The following is a 24,968-nucleotide window of genomic DNA, read 5'->3' as shown; positions in this document are numbered from 1 at the left end:
TCACAAGTGATCTCTCCATGACAGGTGTAGGGTTGGGCAAAGAGGACAAAAATGGTATCACTCTTCTCTTATTTGGGGATCCTGCTTACTAACTCTAGATTTCAACTGAAAAACGTAAGCTTAAATATTCATTTTTGAGAAATACATACACTTTGAAAGTCACTAAGAAAGGGAAATGAAGGATTTCCTTGAGAGTAGTAATTGTACCATGTAACTGCTAATAAATGTCTGATGGAGTGAAGAAAATTTGTCTATAAAAGTAGCAGGGAACACTGACCCTTCTCAATTGAGCCTTCTATCCTTTGGCCATTAGTGTTGGGAGACAGTGCAGTAATCAAAAACATAGATGGGGCTCAGATCCCAGCTTCCCATTCACTAGCTGTATGTCCTTACTCACGACAGTTACTATCTCGGAGCTCTGGTGTGTCCATTGTTAAAGTGGAACTAATAAAATCTTGTAAAACTGCCGTGTAGATAAATAAGTCAACCCTCCCTTGGTGACCAACCATCTGCACATAAGGACAGTGTGATGGTTAATACTGAGCGTCAACTTAACTGGATTGAAGGATGCACAGTATTGTTCCCAGGTGTGTCTGTTAGGGTGTTGCCAAAGGAGATTAACATTTGAGTCAGCAGACTTGGGAAAAGGAGATCCACCCTCAATCTGGGTGGGCATAATCTAATCAGCAGCCATGTGGCCAGAATAAAAAGCAGGCAGAAGAACGTGAAAGGACTAGACTGGCTGAGTCTTCTGGTCTCCATCTTTCTCCCGTACTGGATGCTTCTTACCCTCAAACATCGAACTCCAAGTTTTTCCACTTTGGGACTCTTGGACCTTCGACCACAGACTGAAGGCTGCACTGTTGGCTTCCCTACTTTTGAGGTTTTGGGACTTGGACTGGCTTCCTTGCTCCTCAGCTTGCAGATGGCCTATTGTGGGACCTCACCTTATGATTGTGTAAGTTAACACTCTAATAAACTTTTATATATATATATATATATCTCCTATTAGTTCTGTCCCTCTAGAGAACCCTGACTAATACAGACAGGAATATAGAGCAATGTCTAGACAGAGCCTGAGACCCTCCTCACCTTCAAAGCACCTTGTGTTTTTCTCTCCTTCCCCTTCTTTGCCCACCCTCTCCTTAGGAATTTTCAGCCAATCCATACTCTGAAAAAGTTGCAGGGAGGAGTTGGCCTGATGGGCTTGCCATAGCTGGACCCCACTGCAGTTTCCCTGGAGCCTCACAGGGACTGCATCACAGTCCATGGGGCTCAATAATAAGCTCTTTCAGCATCAGCTTAGCTTCACCATTAATTGCTACCACATTGAGGCAAAGAACTGTGGTTTTCATGGCCTCCCCAAATCATGTCGGATCATTCCTACAAAAAAGTGGACCAGAAAGAAAGAAACTAGGATTCATTTGTTAGTGCCAGAAGTAACATAATTACAGAGGAATGTTCTGGCTAATGTAAAAGTTGCTTTTTGGTATGTTGACCTGAGACCTATATTTGCTGTTTTGTTTTCAACGTTCTTCCTCACATGTCCTGTCTTTACCATTTCCAAGCCTAAGAACTGTGGGTTATCTATAATCAGTCATTAATGTTTTCGTTACCCTCAGTTAGTGAATACTTAAAGAAGCTGGAAATTCTCGAAGCTCTGGTAGTTGCTCAAGGAAAAGCCAACAAATAATAGGGTATAGAAAAGCCTCAAGTAAAACTAGATGGGTATTGTTGGATACCCATGATGTAAGGATACATAGTCTTTCATTTTGCTGAGTCAAAATGTGCCATCTAAACTACACAGCAACCATGCAGTTTATTAGCTCAAAAAAAAAAAAAAAAGGCCCTGGTCATTTAAATCTATGCCATTCATATACTTATACATATTTTTATATGCTTTATATAGGAAGTCTTTTAATTTTTTTTTATTTAAGCATAGGTAAAAGTTATATAACCAAAAAATTCGATTAACTCAAATACATGAGAATATTTGGGCACTCTTTTGGCTGATTGAATTTTCTAGTTAGTAGAGGATTTACCAAAGAGTTCCTTCAGCTTTCCACCTTTATTTTTCTTTTTTTCCTTTTTTTTTTTTTTTACACAGAGTCTTAATCTGTCGCCAGGCTGGAGTGTGCAGTGGCGCAATCTCGGCTCACTGCAACCTCTGCCTCCCAGGTTCAAGCGATTCTCCTGCCTCAGCCTCCCGAGTAGCTGGGACTACAGGCGCGGGTGCCACCATGCCTGGCTAATTTTTTGTATTTTTAGTAGAGACGGAATTTCACCATGTTGGCCAGGATGATCTCGATCTTTTGACCTCGTGATCCACCCACCTCGGCCTCCCAAAGTGCTGGGATTACAGGTGTGAGCCACTGCACCTGGCTCTACCTTTATTTTCTAACGATTTCTTTACCAAGTCTTCTCAGGTCCTTTACTTAGTAGCTTTATCTCACTTAAGGTACATGACTTTTTAACCAATGAGTTCTTATTGTAAAAATGCCTCAGAAATATCATTCTGGCTGTCAATTTATTAAGTGATATGAATTCATGGGTTAACAATTTGTGTCTTTTTCACAAAAAGTTAAATGTACAAGAAAATCTCCAGATTTCATCACGATGTACAAATGCTTTAAAGTGAAGGAGTTCAGGGAACTTGACCCCAAAATATGGCTCCCTGGTATAATGAGTATTTTGAACTAAAGGCCTTTAGAGATCAACAGATTTTAGAAGAGACTTTTTCCCTATCTACATAAAGACAAGGCAGAACCATAAAGAGAGGAATTGTTTTCCTCCCCTACCTCTTGCCTCTCAGTCCTCTGCCTCTCCCAAACACAAGCTGAAGTTCCCTCATCTGCCTAAAGTCTGGACCTACCAAAGAAGAAAACAATGACCTCTGGTCCCTTCGCTGAGTTTTCATTAACTGAACCCATATTGCAAGAAGGAAGACTAAAGTCTGTCAACAGACCTCGACAGACTTTTGTCACAAACCCTTGACTGCTCTGTGGGCCCAAGAGACCCCTGTACGTTCCTCAAGCCCACTGATTTCCCCTAAAAATCATTTACTATCCCCCTAAAATTATCCACACTTCCCCATGTCCATTCCCCCTAAGAAGTAGAGTATATAAACACCTGTATCCCATTGGAATATTGGACAATCACTCTGAGATTCCCTTCATGCACATAATAGTAATAAATCTGTGTGCCTTTTCTTTTATTAATCTAAATTTTTGTGAGTTGATTTTTTAGCAAACCTTCCAAGCTTTCCCTTCACCCATATAAAAAGTGTGTAACTTTTGGGTTACTATATTTCTGGCTCTTATTTTTTGAAAGTCTTCCATAGGGGGTTTCTTTGTCTTATAAAAATGTGGGGAAGCTGAAATGCAGGGAATCTGAAGCAATCATATGTTTTTGTTTTACCTCCTATGTAAAATACACAAGAAAAGTGGTTTCTCAACACGTACCTCAAGGGCTAAATTCCAAAGGTATCCCAGTTGTCTGAGCATTCTCCCCTACCTATCAGTGTATTCCTTTCCTCTTCTTACTTTTCCATAAACCAAATATTTTCATTTCTTATATTTATAATTCTGTGACTCTTAATAAAGATAGTAAAGCATAAACAATAAATGCCTGAAATGCAGTTTTTGTCTGACTTTGGACTTACTCGCTTGTTCAGTTTTCTTTGAAGATTTTTCCTGCCAACCTTCCACTCCGCCCACCATCGCCCCACCCCGGCCCCCTGCATTTGGTTCACTGACACCTTCCAAAACCTATTCCATTGTCTAGCACTAATTACACTGCACTACAGAGGGAGAGGGTGTGGGCTCCAGAATCCGCAACCTCCGTCTGAATCTCTGCTGCCCCACTGAGGATTCTTAACCTCTCTGAGCCTCTATTCCTTTATCTGTAAAAGTGGAGATAATAGCAAAACTGGGTAATCTTCTGGAGATATTTAAATGAGTTGACCTATGTGAAAGAAACTGACTTTTAATAGATATTTAGTAAATTCTAGTTTCTCTTCCCTAGTTTGAGGAATTTAGAAGGAGGAATAACAATGATTGTGTCTATAAACTCAAACCACTTTTCCACTGCACCCCTTTATCTTAACAATCTAAATGAAAGTTCAATGGCAGAGTACCGAAGAAAAGAGGCTAAAATGTTTATCTGAAATTCCCAAGAATTTCCAGTGCCCCTCCCCCAGTCGCTAATAATAAAAACAACAATTCTGACATCTGTTTGCTGCTAGAATATACTGGTGGCTCAATCTTCAAAGAAAAATGTAATATAATCAAATATATTCAAATTAAAGTATAATTTAAAAGGTTTTTTTACACATCAGAAGGTATTTCAAGACCTTTCCTTTCTCCACTTGTTGGTGGCAACACTTACTAGTTCCGGTTATTTTCACTGTCCACCTCTTTGGATCTGGATAGTAGAAGCTTACTTCAGTAATACCTCCTGGAGGACCAAAAAGTGAGATAAACACAAATATTAGTATAACTGAATGAGGCAATATGGACAAACAACTGCAAAGAAGAGAGATACTCTATCATGTAGAATATTACATTCTCTGCTTCCTTTTATAGACATTTTATTCTGCTACAGATTTCCAATCACTAGTTTAGCCACACTCTGAAAAGTCATTTTCCTTTTTGACTTGTAGCAGAGCCAATCGGTTTAGAAGCACTCAGGGAGGTATCTTATATACCATCTGGGACAAAGAAAATAAAGTATTTTTTCATTTCCTTAGCAGTTACAAATTTACCTAATGATATCATTCCAAATTGAGCAGAATATAAGGTTCGACTATTTTCATCATTTGGCAATTGTGGTCCAAGTCCTATTACAATATTAAGATACCCACAATTTAAATCACACATCATATGAAATAGTAATTTGCTTTAAAAATGCTGAATTTCTTGGCTCATGTTCTAAAAAGATATCATAGGAGACCAATTGCAACAAAAAATTTATAGAACATGTGTGGAATAAAATACGTAAGGAATTTCCCTAGTTTATTTCCTTAAATGAGCCACACCATAAAAGTGGCTACAATGCATATATATATATATATGTATATATACATGTATATCTCCCTGAGCCCTTGTAATTGTTAGATTGCTAGACTAGCTTTGCTATGAAAAAGCTGAGGAACTCCAGCTGGAGCCATTCCTTTCCCCAATTATTACTGAAGGTTATATTTAATTATCTAGCTGAGCTGCTGCAATTAGCATCAACAAAGCTCTGTGCCATAATGACTTGATATATAAACTTTTGGGAAGCCCATTACAATTCAGATGGACCTTCTGAAATGTAGCATTCCACCTGATGGCTAATCCCAGATATTAATGTCCATTCAATTTCCATTCACCCCTTCTAACGTGTTTGTGTACTGCTTGCTGACAACTGTAATATGTTTGTAGTACAAATAGTACTTTGCATTTTTGAATTTGGGGTTTAAATCTGTTCAGGCTCTCTCATGTGGCTGGAATGTTGGCATGGCTCAGAAAACAAAAGTCAACTAAAAAAAAGTCAGTTCCTCCAGGAAGAGAGATGGCTATCAAGCTTGACAAATGCACTGTAATGTGAACAGGGCAGCAGGGTTAATTCTGTTAAGTGATTGCTATAGGCCTTTGCTTGTCTTGGACTTTTGGCCTTTTGCTGCAAACAGGGTGGGCCTTGTTAAACTGCCAAGTTGACAATTTTATATCCAAAGGCTTTTGACAATTTTATATCCAAGGCTTTGCTTTTCTGTTGTGATTTTTCAACAGGAAAGCTCAAAGTGCTCTGGGGATTTTCATCTCTGAGTCCATGATAACACCTAGAAAACTCAATAGATCACGGTTTGCTGAATCTGAGCCTAAAAATTGGGTTCTAAGAGAAAGAAAAATCATTGTATAAAAACCCAGATTTGGATATCACAGTGTGTGCTCTGCTAATTTCTTTTGGCTGGTGCTTTTTTTGTTTGTTTGTTTAAAGTTTACATGGGATCTCTGTTTCCACTGAACCATCTCAGACACTGAAACACAAAGCTGGGTTACAACCTAATCCGCAATGTGGGGTTATCTTCCTACTGTGGGGGCATTTTCCAGCTGGGTAAGGATCTGAGCACTATAGAGATGTATACTGAGCTCTTATATTACCCTGTCTGTATCAGACTTAACTGAGACACAGATAAGTTAAAAAGTAGCCCGCAAAACCTAGGACCTAGCACCCTACAATCTAAGAGCTAAAATCATTGTCTCTTGGACATAAATCAGCAAACTTCATTCAGCACATGTTAAGTACCTGCTATATGTTAACCCTCTACTAACCATGTGTTACATACTGTAAAAAAAAAAAAAAAGTCACAGTTGAAGGTTTCTAGAAGGTTTCTAAAAGTTACCTGATCTGCCAGTCATCTCCATCAGGACCCTCAGGTGAGCTTGTGTATACAAGCAGATTCCTGAATCCCACCCCAGATCTACTTGATTGGAGGAGGGGGCTAAATTTGCATTTTTTTATAAGCTTCTCCCAAATGATGCTTATGAGTAATGTTTGAGAACTACTCTAGACTCAGGATTCTCAAACCTGGCTGCACATTTGAATCACCCGGTGAATTTAAGACCACCAATGACCTAGTACCACAGCAGACCAATTAAATCAGACCCTCTGGGGTAAGGGGGAGCCTGAGCATCAGTCATTGTTGTTGTCGTTGTTGTTGCTGTTGTGGTTGTTGTTAAGTCCACATGTGACTCTAATGGGCATCCAAGGCTGTGAACCATGGTTCTAGACTTTAGGGTCTATCAGAATTTATGACAGGAAGAAATCACTTCTATCTGAAGTGGTCAGATACTACCTTTGATTTCCTCTCATATCTTGCAGAAAACTTCATGTTCTCTTTGAAAAGTGTGTGTGTATGAGTTTGTTATTGTTTTAAAAATTACATATTTATATAGCACCCATTCAAGAAACAATTTTTACAGACAGCACATAATTTCATTTATCTTCAATTCATCTGCTGTAATGTAATTAGAAGAAAAATGTATTAGCATTCCAATTATAGATAAAGCAAAAGATTAGTACTTTGCCTGAGATCACACAACAAATTCATTCTAAAATTCTTTCATTGGAGTTGCTTCCCAGAAATAAAAAAAGAGAGAGAGAGATAGAGAGTCTCTGAACAGTCCTAGTTGAAATGTAGCCTATTCAATACTAAAAATTATTCAAATAAGTAGTCCATCCACACTCCATAATGGACAGTCTTCCTCTTGGCTTTTTTGTTGTTGTTATTATAAAGAAGGGAATATCCTAAAGGGTCAATAATCCTCCTTCTATTTCTCCATTTTTCTGTCTCCATAAGGCAACATCACTGAATATATTAATAGGCTTGCTTAGTTAGGGTTTTTAATCCCTCCCAGTTTGCCCAGAATGTTCTGTTTTAGTACTGAAAGTCCTGTGCCCAGTTAACTCCTGTCTTGAGTAAAACTGGACAGTCCGTATCAGCAGTGGAAATAAACAGTGCTTTGAACATCTATGTAGGAATGGGAGTTTACGGTTAGTTAGGAAGATCAGCCAGGCCAGCAATGGGCAGTGAGTGAGAAAATCTAAAGATCCATGAAGGTGGGTAGACTTGGCTTCAGGCTTTGAAGTCCAGCTGGGGAGGCACAGTGCATGACCTAGGGAAGAGGCTCTCAAACTTGAGTGTGTATTACAACCCCCTGGAGGGCTTGTTAAAACACAAATTGCTAGGCACCACCTCCAGAGTTCCTGATTCAGTAGGTCTGGAGAGGGGCCCAGAATTTGCATTTCTAAAACATTCCCATGTGATGCTGATGCTGTTGGTCCCAGGATCACACCTTGAGAACCACTGCTCTGGGTGCTAGTCTAGACTTTCAGCTGAGCATAAGTAATAGGTGTGAAGGTGATGTCTTGGCACCAGGGAGCTAGCAGGCCACATTAGGCAGAGATATAAGCTAGGGACCAAAGGCAGGACTCAAAGCACTGAGCAAATCTGAGCTAAGATGGCAGGACCAGGCTAAGAGGATCTGGAGTACTAGGCAGATAAACAAAACAGGAGCTCCATCTTAAAGAAGTATGACCAAGATCTTTCTACTGGATGTGGGTACAAGGTGTGGTGTTGGCCTTAGGAACAAGGCAAAATTCAATGCGTAAGCAATCATTCAGGAGCACAGACTTAATGGTCAGTCACTGGAGTTCCTGAATTAGGAATTTTAAAGATCCCCTGACAACCATAAAAGTTGGGTGACCAACTATTCTAGTTTTCCCAGGAATTTCCCTACTTCAGCACTGAAAGTGCAGAGCCTAGAAACCCCTCAGTCCTAAGACATCTGGTCACCATAATTGTGCTCTTAGGAGACTACAGCCTAGATCCACCTACATCTCTGGGTCAGTTGGCTCCAGCCATAAGAAACGAAAGCACACATGAGAAGAGCAGGAGCCAGCTGGAAAATGAGGCAGAGAGCCAGGATGCTCATTGCAACCTATAGCCTTCAAGAGAGGATAAAAGGGCACACAGAAATATTGTCTATAAATGCTGAAATGCATTTGCTTTAAATGGGCAAAACACGTTAAATGACTCCTCAGGCCTGCAGTTTTTCTAAACTCATGAAAGTGGAAAAGTTCAGCACAAACAGAACCATCCAGACACCCCGTAGATGGAAGTCTCTCTCACTGCCTTTTGACAATCATCACACACACTTAAGATCTCATTGTAAGTATAGCCTTAAAGAGCCCTGATAAGTACACACCAGTAGGGGAACTAAAACCCATTTGTAAATATTAGCAGAGTCTCCCATGTTCTTTTGGTTTCCTTCACACACAAAAATAAGCTAAGTGGAATGAACACACAGTTCAAAATGACTAAAACACTAAAGGACATTTAAATCTGGGGAAAGAATATCTCTGTTGGGAAGGTGGATTTCACCTAAGATCCTTAGTGTCATTCCCAGCATGACAGAGTTATTTCAAATCTCTTTCATAACCAAATATTAATATTCCACCAGAATGGGGAGCATGAGGGCCACTATTGACAGGAACACAGCCTACTAATCATGAGAGATGTTTAAGATGTTCTTCACTAACGTTATCCACAGATGGTATAAAAATAATAACAGAAAACGTTTAACAGTAACAAGGAACATCACCAGGGAAAGTACCTAAACCATCACAAAATCCGAAAGCAAACACTGAACTAATCCATCCTCCCAGCAACTAATTCCTACAAAATGCTGCTTATGTAGAAATAATCTTCTCAATCACACTTAAAATATTCACTATGATAATGAACTTTAGCCGCAGTGAATTGAGTGTCCCAGTGTGCTGAGTCTTCATGATCAAGGAGAATCTGGCATAACCAGCATCTTCAAAATGCAAGTACCCTATGTCCTTCTGGAATGAGCCATGTCATCCAGTAAGTAGGCTGAAACAGAGGGATCCGACGAGGAGATTCTCCCAGAGCTGAAGTGGGAGTTCAGAGCAGAGTAGAGAAGATTGAAAATCTCCCAGAAAACCTGGGAGAAAATGCCAGAAGAAACAGTAATTTGCCCATCCATTCAATCTTTCATTCAACAGATAGTTATGATGTGCCATCTCAATGCCAGACCCCATGATAGGCAGAAAGGCTACAAAGTCTAATGGAACTGCTTTATAGGTATTTGTAATCAAATAGAACAAGCAGACAAATTAACAAGTAATTGCAGTACCTCTAAGACATTTTATAATAAAAGGATATATGCAACCTCAGAGAAGCACAGAAGAGAGAGAATTTTCCTCAGCCTTGTATTATTCTCAGTGCAACTAACTCTTTTTGATACCAGAGTTAAGCCCTTCCTTCTCAGAAGCTTCTTGTTTGAGTCACTTTTGGGAAAAAAATAATTGTTGCTTTTCTGAGAGATCAGAGTCTCATCAAATGTTATTGTGATTCTAAGACTGTCAACAGCTACCATTTAGTGAATACTTACTATGTGCCAGGCACTACACTAGTGTTTTGCACACATTACTCCACTCAATCCTCAGCCCTGAGTGACAAGCAGCATGCTCTCTCCACTTTAGAAATCAAGGGGAAATGAATCACAGTGGGATTAACTAGTCTACTTTCGGTCTGTCAATGATGGGGCAAGGAAGTGAACACAGACAGTCCACTTCATGTTCAAGATCTTAACCACTATGTTGAAATAACTTATGCAGTGAACTATTAGAATGTCTATATTGATTATTTATATTCTACTGTTATAATTGCATGCATCTAGTTTTTGCTTTGATGAGTTCTTAGAAGAAATTGCATGCTGCTTTTAATACTTCCTTATTTGAGTTGATAATTTGCAACCATTTTATTTGCACCAATCTCTGTGGGACTTAACCACAATAGCTGCAATTTATTGAAAACTTGCTCTGAGCCAGTATACATCATCTCTGTCAATTCCCATAGTTCTCGAGGGGTATGTATGTAGGTATGTGTGTATATTTATATTCTTATATATGTATATGTAATGTAGAGTATCAGGTAACTTACCCCTGGTAGCTTAGGCTACAGGTCCTCCACTAGCATAGGCTTTCCCAAGGTTCCAGAAAGGGTTCTTAGAAACATGTTTGCATGGTCATACATTTTCTTATCTATTTTTGAAAGAGTATTTCAAAACTTATATAAGCTTAAGACCCACAAAGCCTGATCCAACCCTGCAGACTACAGGTGATGGAAACAGGATTTGTATGCAGATGTGCCCAACTCCAAGGGTTTAAAACCCCATGACACAGTAAGTAGGGAGAAAGGGGTGGAGCAGTGGGATTTAGATGCACATGTTGGGCTTATCATGAGATATTTCAAGCTAAGGAAAGAGGGGAGTTGATTGAGGCTTTTCTCCTCTAAAGTGACCTTGAAGTCCTCATTTTAATGCTTCATGTGCCAACAAGAAGTAGAGAATGTAGGTAACTCTAATACAAATGAGGCTCTAAGAACTACTAGGTGAACACTCATAATAGTGGCACCAGTTCTGAACAACGCATTTGTAAATAAATTGAATCAGCCTTCAGTTTTTTCTAAACTAAGAAGCTACTAGACACTAAGCAGGTCAAACAGACCAAAGGCACTTTGGTGACACTTAGCTAAGGTAAGGTGACACTTGGACTGCCAATGCATCACTATCTGAAAGTTCTGCATTGACCAACCACTGTCAGAAAATGTTCCCTTTCTTCCAAAAATTCCATGCCAGCTCACCTTCCAAAAGTTTCCAGTGGGCTTGTTAATCTTTCACCCAAATAGCCACCTAACACTTTACAAATATCCATCTCTGTAAAGAAACCGACTCAGCTGCAACAACCTGTTTTTTTTAATTCATTAAGCCTTAGAATAGCATCTTTCTTTGTAAAATATAAATGCAATATTTAATAAAACTGTATATACAGTGATTATTATAAGCAGGGAGAGGACAGGCTGAAAATGAGTGATTTTAACAAGAGCTTTAACAATTTTTAATAGACCTGCATTCCTTTACATTCCTGGTGTTTCTCAAACTTTAGCGGGTTTAAAGTTCATCTGGGGATTTATAAAAATTGCTGACTTCAAGAGCTCCTCTCAAAATTTCTAATTCTGAAGGCCTGGAGGGATCCTCAACAATCTTCATTTTTAACAATTTTGATGAAGATGGACTGCAGCTGTCTCTTGAGAAATGCTTCTTTAGAACAAGTGAAATTGCTAATTACGCAGTAAGCACTTAGGCATCTACCATTACCCAAGTCTTGCTAGTTGTGAGTTGCCCCTTGGTATCTGCTAAGGTTTGAATGTGTCCCTCAGAAAGTATATGTTGGAAACTTAACCTTTAATGCAACAGTGTTTGTTGGGAGGTAGGTCCTAATGAGAGGTAATTGGAACATGAGGGCTCTGCGCTTATGAATAGATGAATGTGTGGAAGTAGGTTCCTTATAAAAGAATAAGGTCAGCCACCTTTCCTCTCTCCCATCCTCTTTTTGCCCCTCTGACGTCCTATCTCTTTCACCATGAGATGACACAGAAAGAAGGTCCCTGATAGATACCAGTGCCTCAATCTTGGACTTCCCAACTCAAGAACTATGAACCAATAAATCTCTGTTCATTATAAATTATCCAGTCTCAGGTATTCTGTTACAGCTGCACAAAACAGACTAAGGCAGTATCCCATTCTCAGCTGCAGCAATTCTTTTTAAGACAAAACTCCATGGATTTTAAGACATCTAGGTAGGGAGAGTTAATTATGTCCTCTCAAAGAGGTATTTTCCCTAGACCAATTAGTTTACAAGAGCATACACTCTCTATTAGTTTCTAAAACTCTGGAAAACAAAAGATGTGGTTCATATCAGAGTGAAAATTTCATTGATACCCATTATAATGAACATGTTTCATTCTGGCAAATTGCCATGAAATGTCCTGTTCACTTGGAGAAAATTCCTGGAAAGATGGTAGGCAGAGGTCCCAACTCCCAATATGGAATCCTAAGAGGGAGAAGATCTGTCTGCTGCCAGTCAGAGAAGGGTGGGCTCTTCCTACACAAGACCTTAGCCACATTTTGTCTCCCTGAATTCTTGCCAGAGACTAGTCCTCCAGGCTGAGAATATATCTTATATCTTATATCTGTATAATTAGATAACAATTATGTTATCTAAAACTGAAAACCCTGGGTATGGTACATCCAGACACTTACAGCAGAAAATATCTGATACAGTTTGGCTCTGTGTCCCCACTCAAATCTCATGTCAAATTGTAATTCCCAATGTTGGGGGAGTGATCTGGTGGGAGGTAATTGGATCATGGGGGCAGATTTCTCCCTTGCTCTTGCGATAGTAAGTTCTCATGAGATCTGATAAATGTTTAAAGGTGTGTGGCACTTCCCCCCCTTCACTCTCTCTCTCGCTCTACCATGGTGAGACGTGCTTGCTTCCCCTTCACCTTCTCCCATGACGGTAAGTTTCCTGAGACCTTCCAGCCATGCTTCCTGTACAGCCTATGGAACTGTGAGTCAATTAAACCACTTTCTTCATAAATTATCCAGGTCAGGTAGCTCTTTATAGCAGTGTAAGAACAGACTCTACAATATCTTCAAAATGTTGTTTATTTAAAAAAAAATATGGATGGGGACCGGGCGCGTGGCTCACGCCTGTAATCCCAGCACTTTGGGAGACCGAGGTGGGCAGATCACGAGGTCAAGAGATCGAGACCATTCTGGCTAACATGGTGAAACACTGTCTCTACTAAAAATACAAAAAATTAGCTGGGCATGGTGGTAGGCGCATGTAATCCCAGCTACTCGGGAGGCTGAGGCAGGAGCATCACTTGAACCCAGGAGGAGAAAGTTGCAGTGAGCCGAGTTCGTGCCACTGCACTCCAGCCTGGGCAACAGAGCAAGACTCCATCTTAAAAAAAAAAAAAGGATGAGTAGCAGAAAGAAAAGAATAAAAAGAACACAAGGTGAAAGGCAGAAAGGAAATGGAGAATCAGTATTTTATCCATCTGTGGAAAATTTTTTAAAATATGTATTGTCTTTTATTCTGATTTCTTCTGGATTCCACTTTGTAGATTTATGAGCCCAGGACCACTGCTATTCAGTAAAGGAGTAGAAATCAATTTGTAGGGGCAGGAGGGATGCCATGTGTCATAGCTACACAAACAGAAGAAACTTAGTGATTAAAACTCACAAAGAAGAACAGTATTGGCTGGGAGCTATGGCTCATGCTTATAATCCCAGCACTTTGGGAGGCCGAGGTGGGTGGATCACGTGAGGTCAGGAGTTCGAGACCAGCCTGGCCAAGATGGCGAAACCCCCGTCTCTACTAAAAATACAAAAATTAGCTGGGCGTGGTAGCGGGTGCCTGTAATCCCAGCTACTCAGGAGGCTGAGGCAGGAGAATCACTTGAACCTGGGAGGCAGAGGTTGCAGCGAGCCAAGATCATGCCACTGTACTCCAGCCTGGGTGACAGAGAGAGACTCTATCTCAAAAAAAAAAAAAAAAAAAAAAAAAAAAAAAGGAAAGAACAGTATCACCTTTCAAACAGTGATAGGTCCCTAATAGCTATATGCTGAGTATTGTCAACTCATGTTCCATAGCTGTTTCTATTCTGTGTCATTTTTACTATATGTACACAAGACAGAAAACAAAAAACACTGTTTAATTCAGATTTTGTAAGGTATATAGTATAACTGTTTACTAAAATATCATATTTGTAGGAGGTGGAAAGTTTAATATACTAGCAAACTGCTAAAGAAAATTTACTATTTTTTTAACAAGGAATGTATATTTATGTAGCACTCTCAGACTTTAAAAGCACCATTACTGTACATAAAGCTTTTTGATTTGCAGCTTTTCATCATAAACCCAACAGAGCAGAGCCCAGACACCAGGCATTTTTCCCTGGAGTCACTCTGTCTTATTATCAGGACTGGACTTAAGTATCCTTCCCTGGAAAGGGCAAAGGATCTCACACTGTAGGGCAAACATGCTTGAGGCAGTACAAAGAGGCACAGTCATGTTTCAGGATGTGGTTTTAGCCAAAGGTGATACAATCACAAAGCTGGGTTGAGAGAGGAAATAACAATCAGGAGCTGTCTTGAGTGTGTCTCTGTTACCTGGAGTCTTCTTGTTCTTCTCTCTCCCTCTCCAAGAGTCTCCATTACCATTGATGTAAATAATTAGTAATAAGAGCCGGAAACAAAAATGTTGAAATACTTGAGCTCTTTTGAACACAAATTTAATAGCAGTAGTAAACTAACAAATGAATCATTGAATTGAGGGTAGATTCTGCTGCAACAAAGAACTTGTATTATGATATAAATTGAGAAGATTGTTCTGATCTAGCTCCTCCTATATTCAGAGTTAAAACTGTCTCTAAACATCATGTTCCACCTAAGAACCATTAACTCTCCCATTCTCACAACCTGTGTGACAAATACTCATAGTCTAAAGATTTGGCTTATCTCACTTATCCATTACTAGAGGATTTAACATATAAGTGTTGCCCTACATACAGACTACTAAGTTAACCATAACCATTCGTGTATTGATACGTATGTTCAAACAGCAATGATGAATTGAGTGCCTGCTCTGAAGGAACTCTAATTCAGACTCAGCTAATATTTCTGGAGTAACACCCATGCACTAGGTATTGAGCTAAAGACTTTGTCTTATGTAGGTGCCTATCTGTGCTAGGTATTGAACTAGTTACTTTAACACATTATCTCATTTGGTCTTCATAACAACCTAGTAGGTAGGCATTAGCATTTTTTATTTTATAGATAGGAAACTAACACTCAGAAAAGGTGAGTGACTTGCCTGAAGTCATAAAATTAGTCAAGACTTAAAACTGGCTTTTTGGTCCTGAGTCTTCTCTCTGGCTCTTTCCAGTTGGTAGTATTGTCTGTCTTAGGTCCATGCTTCTACTATCCTCCTCTATGTAAAAGAATGTCTGATCAGAAAGAAACAAAGCCACTTATAGAAAGAAATAAAACCACACAGAATTTTAGCCAGCTTTGTCTATGGGCTGACAGCTTTGCCTACACAAGGCCAAGCAACCACAGGCTCCAGAGATGTGATGTGGAGATGTGCCAAGTGGCAGGTGACATCACATCTTTTCATTCCTAGAAGTACTGTGCCCTAATAATTTTACAGCAGAGACATAAACATAAACAGATGGATGTGACAAATCCAGTAACGGCAGTTACATAATCTCAAGATCTTTCTCAATGACTCTTAAGAACATGTCCAAGACCAAGAATGACTTACCAGGTACATGTCAATGCTTTAACTAAACAGAAACTATTTTTCAACTAAACAAACATAAATTACATTATCCCTCTTTTTTGGCTCTACCATTTTGAAATTTCTAACTTTGTGAGGTTTTTAACGTAAAAATGTTTTTCTAAATTTATGGAAAGAGGCCACATATGCCCATGTTTAGGGAAAAGTACGGACTTTGGAGTTACAAGCTCAGGTTTGGACAAGGCCAGGCAAGGTTGGACTGAATCCTGCCTCTATCGTTTTCTCACTACATCTGCAGTGAGTCACTGAACTTTTTTAAGTCTCTGCTTCCTCATCTGTAAAATGGGTACAGCAACGATATCTACCTGTGCAGAAAAGAGTTAACTCAGCAGGGCTGAATTGTTCAAACCTTGCACATTCCCAAGAAAGGCCTGTTTTCATGACTGCTCTTTGACCAGCTTTTGGGAATTAAACTGTTAGAATGTTCCAAGAACTAAGAGTATTTTTCTCACATGGGTTCTTGAGCCATACTATACCAGTTTGTCTGGATACTTGTGCAACGTGGTTTATGCTTGCTTCTGGGAGGCTGGAGCTTCGATGGCACAAGTCATGTGCCTATGTGAAAGATCCCCAATAAAAACCCCAGACTCGCTCAATCATGGCAGATGGGCGGTAGGACTAGATTGTAGCTCCAGACACAGCAGTGTGCAAGGGCTTGCATTGTGAATTTTAGCTCCAGATCGACTGCAAGAACAAACCAGCAATCCCGAGAGCACCCACAGACCCTCTGAAGGAAGCAGACAGCTCCTACAGGACCTGGGAGACCCCCCAAAACTTTGAGTGCCCCAAACTTGGAAGTGGAAAAGGGAGACCCTCCTTTCCTGAACTCACACTCTCCCTGGAGAAGCTGAAGGTCTGTTTGCAGGAGAAGTTTCTTACTTTACCTGAGGCTGAGTCAATCTGGAGAGCTGAGTGAAATTCAGGGGCAGAGGAAGTGGCAGAAAGGCTCTGGGAGCTCACTGGGTCCCCTAGCAGGCCATGCCTGCCTGTCACCACAGGGATCCAACAGGAGAGGAGCAGGGGATAAAACTACACAGGGAGAAGGAAATCTCTAGCTGAACTTTGTAACAATTAGAATGGGGGGAGAAGCCTCCTGGCCAGAAGTCAGGGGAGGACACAAATCCAGTTTGCAGACTCCAAAGGCAAGGGAAGACCCAAGCCCCTTTCTTTCGAAGCGTGGAGGTGGGTAGCCTGAGGCGGGTTTTCAAACCCGTATTGCTCTCCACCTGGAAATGAATGGGGATCTGGCGATGGGGGCATGGTGGGAGTGAGACGGGCCCTTCAGTTTGCATGGGAGCTGGGTGAGGCCTGTAACTGCTGGCTTTCCCCTACTTCCTAGACAACCTGCATGACTCAGCAGAGGCAGCCATAATCCTCCTAGGTAGACAACTCCAGTGGCCTGGGAATCTCACCTCCATCCTCTACAGTAGCTGCAGCAAGACCTACCCAAGGAGAGCCTGAACACAGACATGCCTAGCCCAGCCACCACCTGATGGTCCTTCTCTACCCACCCTGGTCGTGGAAGACAAAGGGCATATAATCTTGAGAGTTCTAGGGCCCCATCCACCACCAGTTCCTCCCCATACTACCACAGCTAATGCTGTCTGGAAAATGCCGCCTCCTGGCAGAAGGCCAACCAGCACAAAAACAGCATTGAACCACCAAGGCAAAGGACCTTCATGGAGTCCATTGCACCCCACACCCCCTCCACCAGAACAGGCACTGGTATCCATGGCTGAGAGACCCATAGATGGCTCACATAACAGGACACTGTGCAGAAAACCCCCAGTACCATCCCAGAACTGTGTAGACTAACTGGGTGGCTAGACCCAGAAGACAGACAACAATCACTGCAGTTCATCTCACAGGAAGTCACATCCATAGGAAAAGGGGGAGAGTACTACATCAAGGGAACAACCCGTGGGAGAACCTGAACAGCCTTCAGTCCTAGACCTTCCCTTTGACAGAGCCTACCCAAATGAGAAGGAACCAGAAAACCAACCCAGGTAATATGACAAAACAAGGCTCAACACCCCCAAAAAACCACATTAGTTCACCAGCAATAGATCCAAACCAAGAAGAAATCCCTGATTTAACTGAAAAAGAATTCAAGAGGTTAGTTATTAAGCTAATCAGGGAGGGACCAGAGAAAGGCAAAGTGCAATGCAAGGAAATCCAAAAAATGATACAGGAAGTAAAGGGAGAAATATTCAAGGAAATAGATGGCTTAAAGAAAAACAATCAAAAATTCAGGAAATTTTGGACACACTTTTAGAAATGCAAAATGCTCTGGAAAATCTCAGCAATAGAATTGAACAAGTAGAAGAAAGAAATTCAGAGCTCAATGACATGGTCGTCAAATTAACCCAGTCCAACAAAGACAGAAAAAAAAATGAGAAAATATGAACAAAGCCTCCAAGAAGTCTGGGATTATGCTAAACAACCAAACGTAAGAATAATCAGTGTTCTTGAGGAAGAAGACAATTCTAAAAGCTTGGGAAACATATTTTGGGGAATAATTGAGGAAAACTTCCTCAGCCTTGCTAGAGACATAGACATGTAAATACAAGAAGCACAAAGAACACCTGGGAAATTCATCGCAAAAAGATCTTCACCTAGGCACATTGTCATCAGCTTATCCAAAGTTAAGACGAAGGAAAGAATCTTAAGAGCTGTGAGACAGAAGCACTAGGTAACCTAGCAAGGAAAACCTATCAGATTAACAGCAGATTTCTCAACAGAAACCCTACAAACTAGAAGGGATTGGGGCCCTATCTTCAGCCTCCTCAAACAAAACAATTATTAGCCAAGAATTTTGTATCCAGAAAAACTAAGCATCATATATGAAGGAAAAATAGTCTTTTTTAGACAAACAAATGCTAAAAGAATTCGCCATTACCAAGCCACCACTACAAGAACTGCTCAAAGGAGTTCTAAATCTTGAAAAAACATCCTGGAAACACATCAAAACAGAACCTTTTTAAAGCATAAATCACACGGGACCTATAAAACAAAAATACAAGCTAAAAAGCAAAAAGAAAAAAACAAAAAAACAAAGTATAGAGGCAACAAAGAGCACAATGAATGCAGTGGTACCTCACATTTCAATACTAACATTGAATGTAAATTATGTAAATACTCCACTTAAAAAATACTGAACCACAGAATGGATAAGAACTCACCAACCATCTGCTGCCTTCAGGGGACTCAGCTAACACATAAGGACTCACATAAACTTAAAGTAAAGCAGTTAAAAAAAGGCATTTCATGCAAATGGAAACCAAAAGTAAGCAGGTATAAATATTCTTGTATCAGACAAAACAAACTTTAAAGTAACAGCAGTTAAAAGAGACAAAGAGAAACATTATATAATGGTAAAAGGCCTTGTCCAAAAGGAAAATATCACAGTCCTAAACCCTAAATACCACAATCATAAATCTGAAAATACATGCACCTAACACTGGAGCTCCGAAATTTATAAAACAATTACTAATAGACCTAAGAAATGAGATAGACAGCAACACAATAATAGTAGGGGACATCAATATTCCACTGACACCACTAGACAGGTCATTAAGACAGAAAGTCAACAAAGAAACAATGGATTTAAACTATACCTTGGAACAAATGGACTTAACAGATACATACAGAATAGTTCATCCAACAACTGCAGAATACACATTCTATTCAACAACACATAGAACTTTCTCCAAGATAGACCATATAATAGGCCATAAAATGAGCCTTAATAAATTTAAGAAAATTAAAATTATGTCAAGCACTCTCTCAGACCACAGTGGAATAAAACTGGAAATCAACTCCAAAAGGAATCTTCAAAGCCAGCAAATACATGGAAATTAAATAGCCTGCTCCTTAATGAGCACTGGATCAAAAATGATATTAAGATGGAAATTTAAAAATTCTTTGAACTGAATGACAATAATGATACCACTTATCAAAACCACTGGGATACAGCAAAGGCAGTGCTGAGTGGAAAGTTCATATCCCTAAACACCTACATCAGAAAGACTGAAAGAGCACAAACTGACACTCCAAGGTCACACCTCAAGAAACTAGAGAAACAGAACAAACCAAACTCAAACCCAGCAAAGAAAGGAAATAACCAAGATCAGAGCAGAACTAAAGGAAATTGAAACAAAAAAAAATACAAAAGATAAATGAACAAAAAGCTGGCTCTTTGAAAAGATAAATAAAAGTGATAGACCATTAGCAAGATTAACCAAGAAACGAAGAAAGAAAATCCAAATAACCTCACTAAGAAACAAAACAGGAGATATTACAACTGACATCACTGAAATATAAAAGATCGTTCAAAGCCACTATGAACACCTTTACCTTTACACACATAAACTAGAAAACCTAGAATAGATGGATAAATTTCTGGAAAAATAGAACCCTCCTAGCTTAAATTAGGAAGAATTAGATACCCTGAACAGAACAATAACAAGCAGCGAGATTGAAATGGCAATTTTAAAACTGCCAACAAAAAAATAGCCCATGACCTGACAGATTCACAGCAGAATACTACCAGACATTTAAAGAAAAATTGGTACCAATCCTTTTGACACTATTTCACAAGATAAAGAAAGAAGGAACCATCCCTAATTCATTCTATAAAGGTAGCATTACCCTAATGCCAAAACCAGGAAAGGACATAACCAAAAAAGAAAACTACAGGCCAGGCGCGGTGGCTCACACCTGTAATCCCAGCACTTTGGGAGGCCGAGGTAGGCGGATCACGAGGTCAGGAGATTAAGACAATCCTGGCTAACAAGGTGAAACCCTGTCTCTACTGAAAATACAAAAAATTAGCCAGGCCTGGTGGCGGGCGCCTGTAGTCCCAGCTACTCTGGAGGCTGAGGCAGGAGAATGGCATGAACCCAGGAGGCAGAGCTTGCAGTGAGCTGAGATAGCACCACTGCACTCCAGCCTGGGTGACAGAGTGAGACTCTGTCTCAAAATAAAAAATAAAAAAAAGAAAGAAAACTACAGACCGACATCCTTGATGAACATAGATGCTAAAATCCTTAACAAAATACTAACTGAATCCAACAACATATAAAAAAGATCCAGGGCCAGGCACAGTGGCTCACACCTGAAATCCCAGCACTTTGGGAGGCTGAGGCAGGTGGATCACCTAAGGTCGGTAGTTCGAGACCAGCCTGACCAACATGGAGAAACCGTGTCTGTACTAAAAATACAAAATTAGCCGAGCCTGTTGGCACATGCCTGTGATCCCAGCTACTCTGGAGGCTAAGGCAGAAGAATTGCTTGAACATGGGAAGCAGAGGTTGTGGTGAGCGAGATCATGCCATTGCACTGTAGCCTGGGCAACAAGAGCAAAACTCCGTCTCAAAAAAAATATATATATATATATATATATAAATCTGCCATGATAAAGTGGGTTTCATACCAGGGATTCAGGGATGGTTTAACATATGAGTCAATAAATGTGATACAACAGATAAACAGAATTAAAAACAAAAATCACATGATCATTTCAATAGATGCAGAAAAAGCATTCAACAACATCTAGCATCCCTTAATAGTTAAAACTCTCAACAAAATCAGCCTACAAGGGACATACCATAATGTAATAAAAGCCATCTACAACAAACTCACAGCCAACTTAATACTGAATGGTAAAAGTTGAAAGCATTCCCTCTGAGAACAGGAACAAGGCAAGGATGCCCACTCTCACCACTCCTCTTCAACATAGTACTGGAAGTCCTAGCCAAAGCCATCAGACAAGAGAAAGAAATAAAGGGCATTCAAATCAGTAAAGAAGTCAAACTGTCACTGTTTGCTAACAGTATGATTGTTTACCTTGAAAACCCTAAGGACTCCTCCAGAAAGTTCCTAGAACTGATAAAAGAATTCAGCAAAGTTTCCAGATACAAGATTAATGTACACAAATCAGTAGCTCTTCCATACACCAACAGCAATCAAGCAGACAATCAAATCAAGAACACAACCCCTTTTACAATAGCTGCAAAAATAAAATAAAATACTTAGGAATACATCTAACAAAGGACTCAAAAGACCTCTACAAGGAAAACTATAAAACACTGCTGAAAGAAATCATAGACAACATCAACAAATGGAAACATATCCCATGCTCATGGATAGGTAAAATCAATATTGTGAAAATGACCATACTGCCAAAAGCAATCTACAAATTCAATGCAATCCCCATGAAAATACCACCATCATTCTTCACAGAATTAGAAAAACAATTCCAAAATGCATACAGAACCAAAAAAGAGCCTGCAGAGCCAAAGCAATACCAAGCAGAAAGAACAAATCTGGAGGCATCACACTATCTGATTTCAAGCTATACTATAAGGCCATAGTTACCAAAACAACATGGTACTGGTACAAAAATAGGCACAAAGACCAATGGAACAGAAGAGAGAACCCAGAAATAAACCCAGATACTTACAGCCAAATGATCTTTGACAAAGTAAACAAAAACATAAAGTGGAGAAAGGACATTCTTTCAACAAATGGTGCTGGGATAATTGGCTAGCCACATGTAGGAGAATGAAACTGGATCCTCATCTCTCACCTTATGCAAAATCAACTTAAGTTGGATTAAGTACTTAAACCTAAGACCTGAAACTATAAAAATTCTAGAAGATAACATTGGAAAAACCCTTCTAGACATTGCCTGAGGCATGAATTTCATAACCAAGAACCCAAAAGCAAATGCAATAAAAACAAACATAAATAGCTGGGACCTAATTAAACTAAAGAGCTTTCGCGTGGCAAAAGGAACAGTCAGCAGAGTAAACAGACAACCCACAAGTGGGAGAAAATCTTCACAATCTATACATCTGACAGAGGACTAATATCCAGAATCTACAATGAACTCAAATAACTAAGAAAAACACAATCTTATCAAAAAGTGGGATAAAGACATGAATAGAAAACTCTCAAAAGAAGATACACAAATGGCCAACAAAAGTGAAAAACGCTCAACATTAATGATCAAGGAAATGCAAATCAAAACCACAATGCGATACTACCTCACTCCTGCAAGAATGTCCATAATCAAAAAATCAAAAAACAGAAGATATTAGTATGGATGCGGTGAACAGGGAACACTTCTACACTGTTGGTGGGAATGTAAACTAGTACAGCTGCCATGGAAAACAGTATGGAGATTCCTTAAGGAACTAAAAGTAGAACTACCATTTGATCCAGAATTCCACTACTGAGTATCTACCCAGAGGAAAAGAAGTCATTATTCAAAAAAGACACTTGCACAAGCATGTTTATAGCAGCAAATTTTTCGATCGCAAAATCATGGAACTAACCCAAATGCCCATCAATCAATGGATGAAGACAGTGTGATAGATACATATATATATATTATATATATATACATAAATATTATATATATTATATATATACATAAATATTATATATATTATATATACATAAATATTATATATATTATATATACATAAATATTATATATATTATATATACATAAATATTATATATTATATATACATAAATATTATATATTATATATTATATACACATAAATATTATATATTATATATATACATAAATATTACATATTATATATACATAAATATTATATATATATTATATATATGATGGAATACTACACAGCCATAAAAATGAATGAATTAACAGCATCTGCAGTGACCTGGATGAGATTGGAGACTGTTATTTTAAGTAACTCAGGAACTGAAAATCAAGCATCATATGTTCTCACTGATATGTGAGAGCTAAGCTATGAGGACGCAAAGGCATAAGAATTATACGATAGACTTTAGGGAGTTGCAGGGAAGAGTGGGAGGGGATGAGGGATAAATAACTACAAATATGGTGCAGTGTATACTGCTCAGGTGCACCAAAATCTCACAAAATCACCACTAAAGAACTTACTCATGCAACCAAATACCACCTGTACCCCAATAATTTATGGAAAAATAAAAAATAAAAACAAAAACCCTTGGACTCCTAGGCTAGGAGAGCCCTGCTGAAAGACAACATTTCACACTTGTCTCAACTCATTGCTGGAGGAATTAGGCACATTCTGTGCAACTCTACTGGGAGAGGACTCTTGGAAGCTTGAGGCTGCTTTCCTTTGGATTTAGTCCCATGTGCCTATTCCCTTTGCTGATTTTGCTGTATATCCTTTCACTATAGATAAACTGTAACTGTAACTATTACAACTTCTGAGTTCTATGAGTCCTTCTAGAAAGTCACTGAACCTGGGGTGGTCTTAGGGATACATGCCTGACACACTATCTCAAAGGATAATTGTGAAGATTAAACAGCAACAAGCATATCAAGCACTTGACATAATGGCTAGCCTAAAGTGTTCCGTGGATGTTACTGGTATCATTATTATATATTACATTATTTATTCATATAAAATTATAGCTTATTATATCACATATATAACTACATAACTCAGTTTTCTATACACTATTAATAAAATATTGAGATAATTTCTTCTTATATTTCCTTAAACATTTACCTCTCTCACCCTTTGTTGATTTAGCTGTATTTCTACTGAACACATGAACTAATATCCTAACTTCTCAGACTATCAACAGATGCCATGAAATAATTGGATGCTTGTTAGCAACTGGCCTGATAGTATTTGATTGTGCTTTCTACTGTTCCTTCCTGATGACTTGTAGAGGGTAGAACCAGACGATACCTGGAAAGTATTTGCTCACGTGGCAGTCACTGTTGATTGCCTACCCAAAGCCATTACTCCTTCTCCCCACCTAACAGAAGCCGAGTTTTGTTCAGCAACAATGTGCCTAGTCCCAGAGGATAAATCTTGGCTAGTCTAAGCTAGTGCTAGTAGTCGCATTTCCTTTTGCCAATGATTTATTTCAGGTGATCATGGGACCTGGTTATGAATGATGAGACAAAGGTAGAATATCCCAGTAAGCAACTGGGAAGATTTCCTCCTCTGGTTGTATACAGAGAATCAGGTAGATATTAGTTAGGAGGGTCCCTTTGCCTAACTTTGGAGATGGATATGCAAAAACCTGCTGCTAAGTGTGCAGTTGTTATCTGAAGTCTACAATGGGAGATAGCATCAAATTACTGGAGATGGAAGAATAGGAAGATAGACAGTTTGGTCTTGATAAAATTGTTGAACTATAACT

General features: G+C 39.3%; 1 protein-coding gene across 1 annotated transcript in view; it reads right to left on the bottom strand.

Moving 5' to 3' along the window:
• N6AMT1 (N-6 adenine-specific DNA methyltransferase 1) overlaps positions 1-24,968 on the bottom strand; it is a 245,331-nt gene that overhangs the window by 171,585 nt on the left and 48,778 nt on the right. Inside the window, exon 8 of the transcript XR_010121208.1 lies at positions 4,387-4,455. The gene's annotated coding sequence lies outside the window, so the exon portion shown is untranslated. The remainder of the gene's footprint in view (positions 1-4,386; positions 4,456-24,968) is intronic.

This window comes from Symphalangus syndactylus, chromosome 5, assembly GCF_028878055.3.
Source record: "Symphalangus syndactylus isolate Jambi chromosome 5, NHGRI_mSymSyn1-v2.1_pri, whole genome shotgun sequence".
Classification (NCBI taxonomy): Eukaryota; Metazoa; Chordata; class Mammalia; order Primates; family Hylobatidae; genus Symphalangus; species Symphalangus syndactylus.
This window is presented reverse-complemented; position numbering and strand designations above follow the sequence as displayed.